The sequence below is a fragment of the Podarcis tiliguerta genome, assembly GCF_965153285.1.
Source record: "Podarcis tiliguerta genome assembly, chromosome: 5".
Classification (NCBI taxonomy): domain Eukaryota; kingdom Metazoa; phylum Chordata; class Lepidosauria; order Squamata; family Lacertidae; genus Podarcis; species Podarcis tiliguerta.
The window spans coordinates 96,675,270-96,695,003 of NC_139538.1; the positions used below are offsets into that span (position 1 = coordinate 96,675,270).

A 19,734-nucleotide genomic window follows, 5' to 3' on the forward strand; every position below is an offset into this window, starting at 1 on the left:
TCAAACACTGGGAATCTTCACTTGTGTTTAACCATGTAGCTTAACCTCTGCAGCACTTACATGATGTTGTCATGATGTTTGTGTTGAAGCCTTTTGCAGAAACAGAGTCGAGAGACCTACTCATCTATACAGGTGCAAATAAAATGTTTTCACTGTGTTGTGAAGTGCAATATACAAATCTGAACTATGGCAAATTCAATATATTTTTCAGAACGTTTTTAAAAAAGCATTTTCACAGTGTTTTTTTGTATGTGTAGATTCCACCCTAGTGCTGTGTCCACCAGTGAGAGCCAGAGCAAATACTTACAATGTTGTCTTGTATGGATTACTTTGAATTGAATTTTTTTGGAGAGAAATAAGATTTGGACTATTCCTTGAATTTTAAGGCTGACAAGATACTGGAAAGCATCAAATAGATTTCGCAGGTTCTTGAATCAAGGAACAGAAAACCTGCAAACCCTTCTTTACAAGAGTCAAAAGCATACCCATAAGCAGCAATTATTTCTACAGTATATGAAAAAAGTGAACTATCGTTTATCTCTAGTCCTTATATTTCTCCCAAAGTCCCATAGAAAGCTTTGTTAGTACTCTTACAAATGCAACTGTAATATGCCTGGAAGCCTCAGCTAATGCCTCATCGTTTAAAAATCCTTGCAGTTTGAATTGGAAATGAAGAAGCCTAATGCATTTTGCAAACGCTGCTTTTCCACACTGAGCTGCTGCTGAAGCAGAGCCAAGAGAAGTCATATGTCGACCTCTGTATCCATTCTGCTGTATTTCAAAATATATGAACTGGAACTGTAGGCGTCTCTGATTGGTTGGCCATGAAAACAGAGAATGCGAAGGGGGGCTGCGATCTTCCACATTTGTACTGTATGATAGTTGTGTAATCCAATTTTATGTACTGCAGTAAAGCAGTGCAGAAGGTGCTGCCTGCCAGCAGATGGCACCAAAACGGAAAAAGTCGGCACAAAGTCAGACTACAGTGGACAAAAGGCTTCAGATTTCTAGCGCTCTTAGTTCCACTAGCCTGTTTTTGATATGCAAGGTAAGTTAGGAGAGGGTTCGGTCTTCCTCAGTGCTGGACTGCGTACTTCTGTCACGTATTGTGTAAATTTAAGATTTCTGGTGATGATGACAAGTGGTTAATTTATAGTAATGGTTTCATACCACTGTGTTTTCTTAACAACTTCTAATGTTTCAGATTGTATAATTTGCAGAGCATTATCCATCTCTAAACATACACAACTTTTGGTAGATACCCAGAGTAAACTGTCCTAAGGTGACCCCCCCCAAGGGAATATAAAGTTGAGCCTCTCTAGATTTTAAACATGCTAATGATTTAAGGATGCATGTTTGCAATTTTAATTTATTCATTCATTTATTTATTTACACTGATATTGAAGCTTTGGTAGTTGCAGATAAGGCCACTGTGAGCAAGTTGGTAAGAGCTGTACTGTACTCATGGCAAACAGACAGATTTGTACATGATTCATTTTGCGACTGAGAAAGGTTGGATTGCACGCTCAGATGTGTGTTTTGCAGGATAGCATATTCTTGCTTTTAAAATCAAACTTTTTCCAGTGAATTTTACATTTTAAAACAAGGTCTGTGGTTGGCTAATTTAAACTGTCACCCATTTCATATTATATTCTGTGCTTAACTGGCAATAATTTCTTCCAAACTAACATTTATTTTCTTTTAAATACAGGATCAAAGCAAGAGAAGTACCAGGTGCCACTTATTATAATTCTTGTCCAGAAATAACACAAAAGGTAAGGAATTGGTTTCATAACTAATCTGTTTTGGGATTTATTTATTTTTAAAAAACAAAATCTAAAATTAGACTTTGAAAGGCTTTCTGTTTTTGACTAGATAACTGGCACTTTTTCTTAAACTGTTATCTGCTACATAAATTGTATTCCAAATGTGTGGTTAAGTATGTACCAGATATTGCTATGTTTCCTGAAGTGTGGAGTGTGGAGAATGTGTGTGTGTGTGTACACATATTTTAAACCTTATTGAAAAGATGCCAGACACTGCTAGCAAAGGAGTAGTGGCTAGTGAATCTTCATTGTCATACTGATTTTGGATCTTTTTGCATATTTCTTTAAAAATGTTCTTTTTCTTGCCCTCTTCACCTCTCCAGCAAATATTTTGACAGTTGTAGTAGCAGCATAACCCCCCCCCTCTCTAAACACCAGCCAGTTTTAATGATGGGCTCCTGAGATCTTTGATTGCAATAGCCCAAGGGTTAGTTCAAATATGTCTTTACTCAATGCAGAGCCTGTTTGTTTCGAGAATTATTGAAGGCAAAACATCTCTCAGTGATCAGAAACAGAATCTTGAATTTGCAGATGGTGCCTGGAAGATGCAAGGAAGGGAAATTGCGAAGGCCTTGTCTGTTGGTGCGCCAGTGCCTTGAGTGGACATCACACTGGGCAAGTCTTTAGTTAGGCTGAAGATAAGAAGCCAGCAGGGCCCTACTCAGCATCCGTCATATGGCACATCCTTCTAAGAGGCAAAATCCTTTCAGTCAAGTATTTTCTGGGGTTAACTTGAAACCCTGCATATTGATGCCTTGCATTACTGAGAACCTGGCACTTCTAGAGCAAAAGTCGTAGACGTGAAGCAATTCTGTCGACCTAGTTAATGTAATTAAGGAGGTTCAAATCCGGGCCAAGTTATCTGCGTTCCCTACATAACATCTTGGTCTTTTTTGAATGCCATTATCTCATCAGGAATCCATCCAGGCAAAAAAATAAATGCAATTCTCAGGAGAACAGATTTGCATTAGCTAGGGTTATAGCGTGAACACAATATCTAACCAATAACATTTCCCCCTTCCATTTTCAAGGGGAAATGTTCCTCTTTTTAGGATGGATTTCAGTGTATCCTTCAGTTCAAGGAGGGCAGTTTTCCTAAGCAAGTTTTCCTGGAGGTAAATTTCATTGAAATTAGTAAGATTTACTTCTGAGTTAATGTGGTTAGATCAGGCCATAGGTTTCTGTGGGAAAAGGGGGGGGGGGAGAGATTGTAGTGAGGTAAAATAATATTTTTTAACATGAGTAAATGACATCAGATTGAACAAAATACTCATTGCTTCCACTGAAGTCTTTCTCAAAGCTTGGGTTGACAATGAATTCATTCTCTAAGAGGTTTCCACTTGCAGTAAGTTTATTTTTTAAAATTTTACAATTAAAATTAATAATTTATATTACATTTGTGTTAATGCAGATCAGACAATTGCAAAAGCAGATGCACAATCCATTCTGAGATAATAGAAACCCCCCTCCACTATCTCATTGAACTGAATGAGAGAATTCAGTGCATCCAACAGTGGTTTTGATTTAAAACAACTATATTTTCTCTACTTTGGTTTAGCATAAAACGTGAAGCAGCTGTCAATTTCTTCCCTTGTCATTTGAATTTATAAAAGAAGGAAGAGAAAACTTTGCATAGCTTTGAAGTGTTTATAAAGCATTTAGCTTTAGCACAAATCTAAACAAATGTACAGCACAGTCTGTTTTTCCAATTTGTAAGAGCTAAGCTGGGGGAAATCACGTTATTTGATATGTGATTACTCCAAATGACAAGAAAGTAGGAAAACAGCAAAAATAAGGTTGCTAGTTTCAATGTATCTACTTTATGCACTAATCCTAACTTCATTACTTATGTGGAGACATGTCATAAGCAAATGACTATTGATATCTAAAGCAACAGTGTCTACTGTTCTTCAGACATGTTTTAGGAAGTATGCTTCTTTTCACAACAGTTGAAAATGTTAGCTCCTCTTTACATGATACACAGTATTTACAGAGATCAATGCATTATATTAGCAAAAATGATATGGTAGTAAAATAACATTCATCACATGTAGGGGCTGAATATTAATTTTGTAGGTTAGTTATTGTATATAGGCTTATTCCCTCTATAAAGATGATTCTCCCATTTCAATAAGGTTTTATATTTCTGAAGAGTGTTTTGCAATCCTGTGCATAATTACACGGGAGTAAGTCCCACTAATGCCAAAGAGGTTAACTGCCAAGTAAACACGTATAGGCTCAGCTGTGAGGGCAGATTAACAACCTGTAAACACAGCTGAAAATAACTCATATACAAGATTTCAAGTCTCTGTATTTTCAGTTTATTTGTTTTTACAGGTCCAAAGAGATCTGTTTTCTTAACAGGTTCCAGAGATCAGTTATGAGCTAGAGATCTTGTTCATTTACAGTTTTAATATCTATTATGTTACATAATAAAAGCATGGTGCTTTGCCCTCCAGAAAATTCATCTCTTTTTTGTTAGGTAACATTAGTGTAACATTTTTGGTATTATTTTCAAACGTAAAAACTTGGAAGCCTTCACTTCTGTATTCAGAGAAATAATTTTGGTAAATGTGAATGCGGATGCAGTTTCAATAGCCTCATGAAGCAACTTTGCAAATAAAGAGAAAGCAACACTAGTAAGTGCCAGTGAAGTGTTTGTGTTTTAAAAGGGGGAAAGCTTAAAATAAATAGGAATGTGGTTGACTGTATAAAACCTGCCTCCATTTTCAATTAGCAAATAACACCTCTGAGGGAAAATGCTTCTCTTCTACTTTTCTTTATAAATCTAAATAATGTAATGATTACATATTTCAACCTGAAATACAGTACAGAAATTGATATGTACAAAGTTGAGGCCTGAGTATAGAATTTCTGCATTTCTAACTTCTTGTTTTCCATAGGCAACAATACAGAAAACATCAAATAAACTCATCCCCTTTTGTTAAAAAATAATTACAATTACCCTACCCAGTTGCTTACTTTAATTTTGCTTCACTTCATGTAAGATGTTTAGTTAAGCACTTTGCCTCCCATTGATTTCAATGCTGCCCTTGGTTTTTAGGTTATCTAGTATCAACAGCATGATTTTCTATTTTATATTGTTATAGGAATATAAGAATACTGCAGTTGTGCGCATTTGTGTGTCTTGTGACTGAATGAGTATCTGTGCAAACATTCAAATAAATAGACATACGCACAGGTTTTGTGATGCCTTAAATGCTAACCCGTTTTTGATATATTTGATGCATCGGATGAAGTGGACTCTAGCCCACAAATGCTTGTGTCTCATTCAATTTTTCAGTCTTTAGGGTGCCACAAAACTTGGCATTTTCTGTAAAAGCCAAAGGCTGCAATTCAATGCATATTTAGCCTAGGCTCTGGGGTGAGGGTCACTAGCACACCACCCTTGGGTGCAATGGCTTTCTTGAGGCTGTCCCCTGGATCCCACGGGTTTCTGAGCCCCCCCCCTTCACTTCAGCCTTTGTCATGAGAAGGTGAGACTGGATACATGTTTTTTTTCCTAAGAAATGATGTCCCTTCCCACATCCCCTGTCAGTTGCAACCACTTTTCAAGGCTTAGGTTGGCACCTGAGCAGCTGCACAGAGAGTGGAGTGACCAAGAGGAGAGGAGAGAAAGGAGGAGAGGATAGAAAAAGGAGTGATGTGGGAGACGGAGGGGGAGGGGATGTCACAGGAGCTGGGACAGAGGGGGAGCAGAGGGAGGATAAAGTAGCAGCAGTAGAGCGAGGTGGGTTGGGCCACACTGCTTACCTGACCTCCCTCCTGCGAAGGGAGTGGTGGCAGTGGTGGCAAGTTGTGCTGGCAGGGGCACCAGATTGACTCACCCAGTGTGTGTTTACACTGTGCCCACCTCAGTCCCAGTATGTGGCAATGACTGGAGGGAGGTCAGGTAGGAGGCACAGCCCTGCAGTGTCATCTTTTACTGAGTAGCAGGGGGAGAATGGACGTATTTGCGCATGCACACACACACACACACACACACACACACGTACTGGATCCATTAAAAGTGATCCTCTTGAAATTGCGCCAGTTTCCCACTACCATCAGAACCATCAGATTGCAGATCACATCTGTCTCCACTGATGATTCATAAAAATTGTGGATTTGGTGCTTTCCAGTACTGCTGTGGTGCACAGACATGGATCTGCATCACTCAAAGATACTTATGCATCCTCATAGTTGTTTTTACAACGGATCTGCTCAAAACCACTATCAAATCATAGATCCCCTCTCTGCACACAGATATCCTCTGTGACACATGAAGATCTGTGCCTCCGATCAACATTTTCCTAGTGGTTGCAAGCATTGGATATGTAAATTTAACACTGTAAACTTAATTTTGTACAATCAGGCAAATTCAAGAAACTCTGTTTTAATTCTCCTCTATCCAACTTTTACTGAAACAATAGTTGACAACAGAACTCTGCAAGTGAAAGGGATGCAGCTTTATCCTGTTCTCTGTAGTCCTTGTGGGCTTACATGCCTTAATAAATTACTTCCAGTTTAGGGGTTTAGACTGAGCTGTTTGTGTTTTTCCATTCACAATATATTTCCAACAAGTGTAGCCAACAGAGACTTTGGTATTTTTCATTGTGAAATAGTTATGGAACTTGGATAATGCTTTCTCCCATGTGCTGCATTATGACCTCTGTCATGAACCAAGGCCACCATCGTAAGGATGGAACTAGAAAGGAGAATAGCAGCCCTCACTAAATCCCACTTCCTGTCACGATAACAAGAAGTTATGAGAGCACTTTGCAGGATGACACCAATGTAATTCCCATTGCTATTCCTGTTCCATGTTATCAACTACTGGTCAGTACTGGGGAAGCCCAGCCCCACTTTCTCTCTTGACATATTTGTTAATAGAGGGGGCGGGGACATCCAAATTGGGCTTTCCCTAAATATAGGAAGTAAGGGCAAAACACAGCAGTCGATGCTAGGAAGTGATTGGTCTTCATTCCATAGCAACAGAAGAAGGCAGTAACTGGGGTTGAGCAACAGCAGCCATAGAAGGAGACAAAGCCAGCCACAATCATCTACACCACTTTTTAGCACACATTTATGAAGCAGGTAAACTTCCTCGCATTCACTGTCCACTGTCCATGTTCAGCCATAGTTTTAGCCCTCATCAAAATGTGTAGTTGGATTTTTTTAAAAGAAGAAGAAGGATACTACCATTAGAGTGGTTTCCAATGATTTCTTGTTGTGCGGAAATAGGATGTGTAACTTTCCCCCTGCTTCCTGTCCCTTTGCCTGAAATTCCAATCTATCTCTGTATGAGGAACTTGCGCATTTCTTAGGCAGGAGGGATGCAAATACCACATTTAAGACACAAGTTAGAAGAACCTGGCCCCTAGTCCCCCTGCCCGGACCCTGGATAAACAGGCCTCTACAGTGGTGATGCCAAAGATGCTCTATGTCTCACACATTGCCACCATCCACCTCCCCCTGGAAGATACAGGTCCTTTTCCTGCTCCACCCTTCAAAATGGTGACCATTTCCCTTGCATAAAAGTAAGTGGCAAAAATAGAATTTGCTGGGAAAGGTCTCTAAGTATGAACCAAGAAACTTTCTCATGCAGGAATAAATTACCGGTATGTACCGTATTTTTCGCCCTATAAGACGCACTTTTTCCCCTCCAAAAATGAAGGGGAAATCTGGGTGCGTCCTATGGGGCGAATGCAGGCATCACGGACCTCTCCGCCAGCAGCGGGAGCGCTCCCGCTGCTGGCGGAGGGGTGCCTGCATGCTGGAGCCTGCGCGCGCTGAGCTCAGCGCGTCCAGGCTTCGCGGACCTCTCCGCCAGCAGCGGGAGCGCTCCCACTGCTGGCGGAGGGGTGCCTGCATGCTGGAGCCTGCGCGCGCTGAGCTCAGCGCGTCCAGGCTTCGCGGACCTCTCCGCCAGCAGCGGGAGCGCTCCCGCTGCTGGCGGAGGGGTGCCTGCATGCTGAAGCCTGCGCGCGCTGAGCTCAGCGCGTCCAGGCTTCGCGGACCTCTCCGCCAGCAGCGGGAGCGCTCCCGCTGCTGGCGGAGGGGTGCCTGCATGCTGGAGCCTGCGCGCGCTGAGCTCAGCGCGTCCAGGCTTCGCGGACCTCTCCGCCAGCAGCGGGAGCGCTCCCGCTGCTGGCGGAGGGGTGCCTGCATGCTGGAGCCTGCGCGCGCTGAGCTCAGCGCGTCCAGGCTTCGCGGACCTCTCCGCCAGCAGCGGGAGCGCTCCCGCTGCTGGCGGAGGGGTGCCTGCATGCTGGAGCCTGCGCGCGCTGAGCTCAGCGCGTCCAGGCTTCGCGGACCTCTCCGCCAGCAGCGGGAGCGCTCCCGCTGCTGGCGGAGGGGTGCCTGCATGCTGAAGCCTGCGCGCGCTGAGCTCAGCGCGTCCAGGCTTCGCGGACCTCTCCGCTAGCAGCGGGAGCCAGCACTGGGCTCCCACGGCTTGCAGAGAGCTGCCTGTTTGGGGGCTGGGGTCGGGGGAAGCTCGGGCTTCCCCAACCCCGCGCCTGGGGGGGGAAATAATTTTTTTCCTTTATTTCCCCCCAAAAAAACTAGGTGCGCCTTATGGGACGGTGCGTCCTATAGGGCGAAAAATACGGTATTCTGTCTGCAGCCCCTTCATAAAGCCTACAGTAGAAGCACACACAAGACACTCTGATTTCAAGGACAGAACCTGTCCTTGAAGGTAACTTTAGCAACTGTGCCATCTAGGATCTTGGAGGGTAAAATATTAAAACATGCAAACAAAAGTCTTAATCTCTACATAGGCATTTTTATATTTTTTTAAAATAAGGCTCAGTTCAGAAAATCATCTTACCTTTGAAAGTTGACCTTTGCCTTCACTTTTTCCACTTTACTACTCTTAGCTACTCAAATGTCAATGGCGCTGCCCACTCCTCCTTTTGTAACAGCTGTGTGATGTCACCTCTTTGCTTCTCTTCCTTCAAACCCAAATGAAAACCCTGCATTTCCTGTGTAGCTTCACTTTAAGCCACTAGGGCCAACCTAAATGGAACAGAAACATACACAACAAATGTTGCTGCCCCATCCAGTCTACTATATCTGTAGTAGTAGTAGTAGTAGTAACAGTAGCAGCAGCAGTATATAATTACATTTACACCCCACATTTCCCCCAATACCTCATGGTAGCAAATTTATCTCCTTTCCTCTGAGGGTTAGGCTGAGAGATAGTGACTGGCCCAAGATTATCCAGTGAGCTTCATGGCTGAGTGACGATTTGAATCCTGGTCTCCCAGGTCCTAGACTAGCACAAAATGGTGAATGTTTGTGTAGTGTTTTCCACATGAAATTATCGCTCCGCTAACTCAAGGACAGCCTGGGTTTTGGTCCTAGGGCATCCCACCACAACCAGTGTTGCTACCAAAATTGAACATTGCTACAGAAATTGGCTAGAAGTAATAACTTTTAAGATCCACTACTTTTGGCTATAAGCTTGTTTTCCTTTCCCATATAAATCCATGAGACTTAAATGAGTCTAACAAGCTGGATTGTGTCTATAATGGCCTTTCTGGATCAGCGAAGGTCGGCTTCATTCAGGCTTCCATTTCTAGTGGTGACTAGCCAGATAATCTGGGCACTCAGAAACAGGACATGAAAGTGATCGACTTTCCCCTGTGGTTTGTCCCCAGCATCTGGTAAGCAGAGTAAATGCGGCCTCTGTGCATGCACAACCCATTTAGCAATCATGGCTAATAGCTGTTGATTGCCTCATCTTCTCATTCATTTTAGGAGGATTAATTTGGACATGAGCAAGCAATTCCAAGAACTGTGCTCTTTGTACACAATCCAAAAGACTTTTAATATTGAAAATACAGAATAGGTGTGGAATGATAGACAGATAAATATATGTTTTCTTTACATTTGCTTTTCACATCCTTCACAAACTCCCTCAAAACTATTATTTCTCAGAGGCCACAGAAAGAAAGTTGATGGTTTAAAAAGCCATAAGCTAGACCAAAGCGTCATGTGGTCCATCTGAGGCTGGCAGTAGACAAAAGGTCTATTTATATGATGAGAAAGGGGTCCTAGAAGACAAAGGCATGCAGTGATCCTGATGGCAAAATAAATCATCAGACCCCTAAATAGATCAAGCATCTTACTCCTTCAACAATTATACCAATTCAGTCAATCTAGTGAGATTCTGTGTCGACTTTGTAGAAGCTCAATGTCAAGGGAGGACAAGCAGATATGTTTGTCTGGTCCAGTGAGACCGTTAATGATGCACCAGGCCCATCAAATGTTGTTCAGCTGACAATTGCCACTGTTAAAAGTGTGGTGCCTATTTCTCATGGAATTTAAAAAGGTGCTGTAAGTCTGCGTTCCTCAGTGCACACAGAAACACATTGCACCTCCCCTTGGGACCCTTGTCAGGTCTGCCAGTGACTGGGATGGAGGGGAATGTGGTCCTCCGCACTATGCCCTCTCTCCTCCATGTGGAGTGCCTTACTTTTCTCCAAAGGAATGTAGGATTGAACTGCAAGAAAACTGGAGAGAAGCGGCTGCATCCTCAAAAATCTTTGGTTGTGGGAGAAGTCTATTGCCACCAGAAACCCTTAAAGAAACATATCTGTGATTCCTATTGTTCCCATGCCAAAATGGTACAATCTGCCCTCGCAAGAGGATCACCCCAGCTATCATTCTGAAATTTGTTAGGCTCCTGAAAACCCCTTAATGTATCTGCCTACAGTTTTGCAGGCTTAATCCAGCGTGGAGGGGATCTGCAATGCCGGCATATTTCATTGGTTTCTATGAAAAGTGGGGAGGGTGTTATAGCCATTTTTTAGATTCCTCATTATAGTGAACAGAGAAAAACATAGCTTCATTGTTTGCATATCTAATTTAGTTCTGAATAATGAGTTGAATTGGAAAGATATAGAGCAGCTCCAAAACAGTTTGGGCTGCTTCCAAACCCACAGTAGAATTCTGTGTTTGTATTGTGATGACTTCTTTTGTAATCATGCCATGTCATAAGATTGTGGAGTTGTGAGGGCCCTGAGGCTTCTCTAGTTCAACCTCTTGCGATGCAGCATTTGATTTATATATCCTTCAGTAAAAACCATTCATTTGGTTCAGGTTCAGTTTAAGTGATAAGACATCTGCTTCTTCTGTAGAAAAGCACTGAAGCCAGTCTCTGCCTCATGTGTTAAAACTTTAATTCCATATGTGTGTGTGCGTGCTAATAATTAGAAAAGTGATTCATAATAACATTTAGCCATATTGTGTCTGTACTTCACATTCCGAATGACTTCTGTATTCATTTTCCTCAACCAGATTTTTATGCTTCTTTAATGCCAAGGCTTGCAATTTTAGAGAGGAATTAAGTAGCATAGGATACAAAAATGTCTTCAGTTTCTGTAACTATTCCTGACCAGCATTTTGGCTCCAAAGTACAGTACAGTGGTACCTCAGGTTACATACACTTCAGTTACAGACTCCGCTAACCCAGAAATAGTGCTTCAGGTTAAGAATTTTTCCTTCAGGATGAGAACAGAAATCGTGCTCCAGCAGCACGGTAGCAGCAGGAGGCCCCATTAGCTAAAGTGGTGCTTCAGGTTAAGAACAGTTTCAGGTAAAGTACGGACCTGAGGTACCACTGTAACGATCTCAAATTGCACTACCCACAGAAAGTTTGTCTGCTAACGAACCAATTGACCTTTTACAGAACTACTGTGTGTGGTAGAGGATTCTGAATTCTTTTTCAGAGTACCCACAGGCAGTTTAGGAGGTATAGTCTCCAGGTTTCTTGGGTCTCATCAAAATCACGTGTGACCTAGAACATACAAAATATTATTCTGCAGCAACACTTTGCATTTGGGGCCTATGTGTCTCTGAGGGGGCAAACCTGTGCCTGCATGTTGTTTTTTCCTGACACGCTAATTTTCTATTTGGAAGGATTTACTTGTATGTAGGAACATTCAATTGTGTGGCATCGCCTTTCACTCTGAAATGGTACAGCTGAGACATTGTTTTACTACCTTAGTGAGAACTAGGGCATCATCTCTGACCATAAAGAGCATTTGTGTTCACCAAACTGTCTTTCAGAGAAATTTAGCTGCCGTTGCTAAACTTCTCACTGAATAAATCTTAGTAAGTGTCCATGGAAATCCTGTGTTCTTTGGAGTACTGTTTAAAATCATAGCTGTAAAGTTTGCAGATATGGCAAGAGCCCATTTGGAAAGCTCCTTGCAATGTCCAAACAGCCTTATTTTTTTGTCATGGAGGTAAAAGTCCAATCAACGTGTTTCAGTTTGCTAGGCTGCGCTGTTTCTCTTATTTGTTTCATGGTACTATTTTTACTATATTATATTTAGTGATGTTCTAACTATGCTAGCCAGTCTGAGCGTCCTTGGACAGAAGAGCAGAGTAGAAATGTATAGAAATAAAAATGATGGAAAAAGATTTGTGCTTAGAAGAAGATCCATTGCAAATGGGGAAGGGCGTTTCATTTTACTGCTTCATTCCATAAAATTCCGGTGGTTTACAAGTGGGATGGGTGAAAGAAGCTGAATAGCTCACATGGTGGTGTCGCCGGTGTGCAACCCGAAGCTGACCCAGGAAATGTCAAAGGCAGATGAGGCAAGAGGGAACAAGTTCCATGCCGTGTCAATTTTCTCTTTGGTAGCTTGAGAGAGAGAACAAAGACCAACTCCCACAAAATGGATATTTGCAACTGAAAACCTTTCTCATGTGATCTAAGTTAAACACCACATGAAAGCTAGCAGAGATACATTCTAAGTTAACGTACTTTTAGGCACTCTGCTGCTCTTGCTTAGCGTCAATGGAATTTTCTGATGTTACACCTCTAGCAATAGCATTTCAATGTATAATTTAACAGTTATACTTAACATGGATGAGCCCTTGGATAGGCTTTTGACGGTTGGGCTAAAGCACATGTGTAATCTTGATACTGTTGGTTATTTACACTGACCTACAGTTCTGATATTCTGTGTTAATAAGAATTTTATCTATTAGCTTAACTGAAACCTGGTTTAGAACTTGCCTGTGGCACTTCAACAGTTACAGTGGCTTTATGTGAAAATATTCACCAAGTGTTTAACAGGGGACAAATGCATCCACTGTGATTGTGCACTGAATACATTTCATTGTTTAGCATCGGTCTGTATTGTGATTTATATTTTTATCACACTTACAGGACCCTATTTGATCAGTTCAGTTTGTTCCCATCAGCAAGGTTCCTGGAATAAAAAACACCAATCCCTGTGCCCTTACCTTTTGGGTCCATCTAATTCCACCTACAGGTTTTATTGTCGAAATGTGATGCAATAACTGGATTGTTGGGCTTGAACTTCGGGTTCAGATTCCTAGCCAGGTATGAAGCTCTGTGGGTGGCTTTGGACAAGTCAATGTTTATTACCATAATCTACCTCACAGAGTTGACCTGGGGTCTGTGTAAGGAAGAAAGCTAATACTACTTCTAATGATGATGGTGGTAAAGGTAAAGGTAAAGGTACCCCTTCCCGTACGGGCCAGTCTTGACAGACTCTAGGGTTGTGCGCCCATCTCACTTAAGAGGCCGGGGGCCAGCGCTGTCTGGAGACACTTCTGGGTCACGTGGCCAGCGTGACAAGCTGCATCTGGTGAGCCAGCGCAGCACACGGAAACGCCGTTTACCTTCCCGCTGATGATGGTGGTGGTGGTGGTTAATAAGTAAGAATGAATTATGTACCACATATGCAGTGGGTTCAGATGAGAGAGAAAGATGGCTATATAGTTTGAATCAAATATTTGTACAGTGGTACCTCGGTTTATGAACTTAATCAGTTATGGAAGTCCGTTCTTAAACCGAAACTGTTCTTAAACCGAGGTGCGCTTTCCCTAATGAGGCCTCCCACCGGTTCCCTTCCACCGTTTGGTTCCGTTCTTAGACTGAGGTAAAGTTCGCTAACCGGAACACAACTTCCAGTTTTGTGGAGTTCGTATACCGAATAGTTCGCAAACAGGGCTGTTCCTAAACCGAGGTACCACTGTACTTGGGAAAATCTTGTGTTTCAGATATATTTCATGCACAATGTCCATGTGTAGTTTGGTTGACAAGAATGCAGTCCGTGTAGTGGTTAGCTCAATGAATGTGGGTTGTTCTTTCACATGCTTTCTGTAAATAACACATTCGGATTTACTATAAGAGGCAATAACCTGATTCAGCAAACAAAGGAAGAGCAGGAACAGAAAATTCTTTCCCAAGCAGTTGGGGTAGTCTTGGACGCAAGATAAATACTGTACCTCTTACATAGCTCGATGGTCACTCACTATACCTGATCTGTGGCTGCATTATGGCTCAGTTGATTCATGGGGAATTTGAGGGAATGTACAGAGTCCATTTAGAAGAATAGCTTATGCAAGCCAATAACTTTGAGGTCTTGGTGGAGACAAGCAATTTCATCCTCAAAATGCTTTGCAAGCAAGTCACAGCGAGCTACCGTTGGTTCTACCACCTCCTTGGGCTGGCTTGTAAAAGGCCCCATACATCCCGGGAAATCTCTGCCGGATGACATAATGAGGATGGGCTTCACTGCCACTAGGTAGGCTCGATAATGAGCCCTGACCAGTGTTTGGTTGCATTCATTCAGCTCTTTCCTCCACTTTCCTAAAATGAAGTCTTTACAGCATCAGTGAATCTCTTTTCCATGATACATCAGTACTTGCAGAACTGCTTAGGAATGTTTAATTCATAGTCAATGAAAACTGAATGTGGGAAAAGAAAAATATCCACTAAACCTGTATGCCAGGAAAAATCTAAGGAACTTATTGCATACACACATAATATATGAATAATAAAGAATGTTAATTTACAATCAAGAGAGCTTTATTACATTGCAACACAGATTTTTATTAGAAGAGGTATTTGTAATTAGATCAAATACTTTTTTAAATGTATCGCTATAAGTCGGGATCAGATTATATGGGGATGACAAGGTAAAGGAGTCCCCTCAGGAGTGACAAAGCAAGTTCTGGCACCATTGAGATGTGAAGATGGTAGGTGATGTCCAGCTTATCACAACTTTTGCATTTCCCCCCTTCACTTTTTAGTTAGCTGAAGCCTTAGGTTTTCTGATGTGTGCGTTGTCAACCCATCAGAAAATAGCAAGTAGTTCAAAGCAGCCGGTGCACGAATTACTTACTTGTCACCACCAGTGTCTGCTATTTAGCACAGTGTCTTTAGCTATTTTAACTGCCCCCACCCCAATGTTTCAGATTGGTCTATACCTCTGGATCTTCACTAATACTCACATTTCTTCAGAACAGAAAAAGGTGTAGATTCCTTTAGTCAGCCTGGACAATGTCACTTTGCCTCCCTGCTATGCAGGCTGCCTTTCTGTTGTCTGTCCAGCCAGGAGCTGTGAGGATTAGGCAGTTTATGATTACAGTATTCTGCAGCCTACTGCAGCTTGCCCATGTGAGATCAGAATTTTCTAACATGCAGATAGCGTAGGAAGAGGATTAGTCTACTGTATGTAGATGACAAACAGACTTACGGTGCATTGATAAGAGCCTTTTCCTTATTGCTGATCTCAATGGGATGTGGCATTAGTTGGGACAGCTTGCCCAAATTACTTTCCTGTTCCAGTTGACTTTCTGCTTGTGTCTCTCTTCTGCCCACCCTGGTGAAGCAGGAGAAAAATCTGGAGAGATTCAGTCCTTCAGTCATACACTTGCCCAGCGATATCTGCAGTATTATAGATTGCTCCCTGTGGCCTATTGTATTGACCATTAAAGAAGATGTTTGTTGGCTATGACGGTGACAGAATGGATAACATTTTCCACCCTGGGGCAGTAAATGCCTTCCACATGTGACACCATAATAAGCATTATTTTTAGGCTTGACTATAGCTGGCCAATATGGAGTGTCCTTCTTGAAAACGGACTTTCATGCTCCCTCCTTAGTGATTTATACCATACAGCAGGGAGGACATGAAGTGAAACATGTTTTCCTATTTGTACTTGTAGTTCTAAATGAGCATTTTGTAATTTGCCACTTACCTTTAAGATTCACAGATAAAAGTGTCAAGAATGCTAAGTTGCAACCCCACAGATCTGGACTCTGCGCCACTGGCTCACACAGGCAGGATAGATCTGCCTGGCTATGTAGCCGCAAATGTTCTGGCTCATTACTTGAAATAGCTCTGTGGTGCCTGTGTATTGCTGATTCAGTAGTTGGGTTAATACTCTGGCAGGTGGGGGGAGGGGGGAGAGATGATAAGAAAAACTGACTATAATACCCTGGAGTAGATGAGGTAATTGATGGATATGATGAATACTAATATTGGGTGACTGCTTATGATCACATCTTCCCAGGCGTAGAAGCCGTGATTCAGCTCTGCCCTGCTAGGAGTTGGGTGGGTGGGAAGCAGAGATTATTGAATCCTAACCATAAAGTGGGTTAAATCATAATTGGCAGTTGGCCAAGCTGCTCAAGGTCCCAAATAGAATTTATAAAAGGGTTTCAAAGCCGGGAAAGGAAGCTCTGAATTTATGCCAAATCTACATTCCTGAAACAAAAGCTTCATACATTAGCTATGTGTTTATTTAATAAGTTCTGAATTTTGGTTATGCTGTGAGTGTATGAGGGTGGGCAGACTTAATTGGTATACACCCTTGAATGGAGTTGCCACATAGAGTAATATTCAAGTGAATTTGGAGGGGCTCCTACTATAATGCGGGGAGGGGGAGACCTTTTTTCAACCTAAGGGCTACATTCACTTCTGGGTAACTTTCTGGGACAGAGGCAAGAATGGGCTGAGGAATTTATCTTTGTGCAGTAGGCCAGTTTCTTTGCCCCCTGGCACACCCTTTCCGTCCTCCAGAGAGGGAAGCGAGAGTTCAGGGTCACTTTCTGGCCAAGAATAAAAACCTCAAGGCTGATCCATCTACCTCTTGAGTTTCACAGAATTCCCGCTGCTGCTTTCGGTCTGTTTCGCCATGGGTCAAGAAAAGATTGTATTGTAGGAACCAAACCAGGGCAATACTCAGGTGAAATGTCTGAGGAATTTCAGGGAGAAAGCAAAAGAAGAACAAGAAGAGGGGCAAGCTCTGAATTAGAATTTAATATAGGAAAGAGATGCAGCACTCCACATATACATATACATTTCTACTTATTATAGACCATTTGTTTGCTGCACATTTACTTTTAAAAATGTAAATATTTTTCTTAATATTAGAGATTTTAGGGTAATGGTGGATAATGAAAATGGCAACTCGGTTTGCGGGAAGTGAAGAAGAGGCAAAAAAGAGAAAACCATGTTATGGAAATTGCCATAAATCTCTCAGGTGCAACCAGGACAAGTCCTAATCCTAACCTCAATTTACCTGAAAGTGATTCCCATTGAATTCAACTTCAGGCAGCAGTGGCATAGCGTGGGTTGCTGGTGCCCGGGGCGGGGCAAGTCTTGTGCCCCCTAATGGATTGGGCAGCTGGGGTGGAGGCGCGTGTTTCCCCCCTTGGGTGCTTTCCTGCCTCCCTCACTCCTTGGTGGAAGGTGGCAGCACCACCCTCCCCCTCCATCCCTCTCAGCCATGCAGGTGGAGGCGGCAGGCTGGGGGCGGGGGCAGGCTGGTGACCACCTGTGCTGGGAGAGCTTGGGGCTGCCCTTGGGAGTATTGCCTACTGGCCATATCACCACCACCACCACCACTGCTGCTGCCAGCAAGACCAGCACCAGGAGCACTGAGTAGCGCTGCTGCTCTGACTGCAGTGACCCTGGTGACACAGCCTCCGCTGCAGCCTCCTTCTACCCCTCCTTGGGAGCAAGCTCCTCCCCGACCTACGCTTTGGTCACTGCTTCTACCGGTGCCCAGCGTTCCCCAGGGCTCTCAGCTCTCGGGACCCTCAGCTCTCGGCCAGCCCAGGGACTTGCAGGTGTCCAAGGAGAAGGAGGCAGCCCTGAAGGTTGAAGGCCCAGCCCAGGACTCTGGAAAGCTGCGGGAGCTCAGCAGGGAGTCTGTTGCGGGCCTGCCTGGTTGCACCCCTCTCAGGATTTTATGCCTTGGGCCACAGCCCCCTTGCCCCCCCCCCACTCCACTGCCCCTGAAATTTCCTCCTTAGGGGTGGGAGGAGACCAGCAGTGCCTCCTATTCGCTGCATGGAGGGGGGGCTGCCGAGGAGGCGGCTCATTTGGCCTCCAAGGAGTGTGCCACAGCTGTAATAATAATTCTGTAATAATAATAATAATTCTCATCTACTTTACAAATAATCTTTGTGAAATACTTTGAACACTCAAAATTGCTATACAAATGCTAAATATCCTCCTCATCCTTTTGAGAGTAATTTAGAGTTGTGGGCATTTTCTAACAAACTACCTCCCATATGCATTTTATGTGGTAGAATTGTGTACAGGGCTGGTACCACAGGGCTCTTACTCAGACGTTTGAATTGACTCATTGCACCCAGTGCTGCATAGCTGAGAACCTTATCAGATGTGCCCTGCAAGGTGGATTGTTGGTGATTTGGAATCCATCCTTGAAGATTCAGGATGCTAATCTTCACCCAGGGATTCCCTTTTACCATTTTATCACATTTTACCTTTGGGATTTAGGGAGCCAGTAACTGATTCTGCTGCACCCTCTTCTAGTGTTTGAAGTCATTTCTTGATGCGCAGTTGCGTGCTCCCAAATGAATAGAGCCATTCCGCTTTTCCTAATTATTTATCACAGCTATAGGCAAACTATTCTTCACATTTGGTTGAATAATTTAGGATTAGAGTTTAAAAATTACTTTATAGACCTATCAAAAGAATTATTAGTTGATACCATTTGGAGAAGCACTGTGACATATTTTTGGGTGGCCTTTTTATTATTGCCTTCCGGGCATATTACACAAAATCGATTTTGTATTTGGAATTATTTTGCTAACAAAAACTATGTTATCTTTGGGATAGGCAACTGGTTGTCCAAGTGTCCAGCTAACATGGGCTTCCGTTCTGGCTCCTGCATGATCTCATTAGGAACATCAACCAGTTTCTTCCGAGCCAAGATCCAACTAAGGGCTCTTTAGCCCATTCACTTCAACTATGAACAGCAACATGGGCTCTGACAGCATTCTCCTCTCTTCTACTCCAACTGCTTGCCCTTGTGTATGAGCCAAGATGTGGGGATGAGCAGCAAAGGTGTAGACCAGGGGTTGTCAACCTGGTCCCTCCACTAGTGGGTGTTTCAGGATTCTATGTGGGTGGTAGGGGGTTCTACGGCACAAGCTGAATCCTCCTTCCACCGAGCACTGGGGGGCGGCAAGGAAATTTTACCATCAAGAAAGATGCATTAGTTGGCGGTAGGTATAAAAAGGTTGACTACCCCTGGTGTAGACAAAAAAGGACAGTTCTGCTAGTGCTCCAGCTTCAACTTGTGCTCACACTGGGGAGGAAGAAGCTTTTGCTTGTGGAAGAACCGATGCTTTTTGCCCTTTTGTCATTGTTTAGTGCAGAATCTGGTCATTATTAAAAAGCAGTTGTCAACCAGGCAAGTCTGTCTTACCTCTATGGCTACTTGTTATTCAGGGGTGAGAAAAGCTATGACTTCTGAATACTCTCATATCCACAATGAAGGAGCCATCTCCTCCTTTGTAGACGGTAACCTATCACTTCCATCCTAGTCTGTGTATCTCCCCCCATCCCACAAAAACCCTTCCCATAAAGTATCTTCATCTAAAATTAGAGAAGGACTATCAGCATATACACATTAGATGAGCATGCAAAAACTTTTCACCCAATAAAGTATGACTATGTAGTATTCATTTTGCTGATATATGGAAAAGTTGAAATATTTTGCAAAATTAAATAGTAGTGTAAACTATATGAAGACACAGCTGAAGAACTGTGTCTAGTTTGGTGATGTATTTTGCTTTTCAATCTAATCATTTCAG

The 19,734-nt window shown here is 42.9% G+C and overlaps 1 protein-coding gene across 1 annotated transcript in view; it reads left to right on the top strand.

Moving 5' to 3' along the window:
- Positions 1–1,028: 1,028 nt before the first annotated feature.
- The window catches only part of LOC310677753 (uncharacterized protein), a 148,976-nt gene continuing 130,270 nt past the window's right edge, over positions 1,029–19,734 (top strand). The window contains exons 1-2 of the transcript XR_014511395.1: positions 1,029–1,048; positions 1,712–1,775. The gene's annotated coding sequence lies outside the window, so the exon portion shown is untranslated. The remainder of the gene's footprint in view (positions 1,049–1,711; positions 1,776–19,734) is intronic.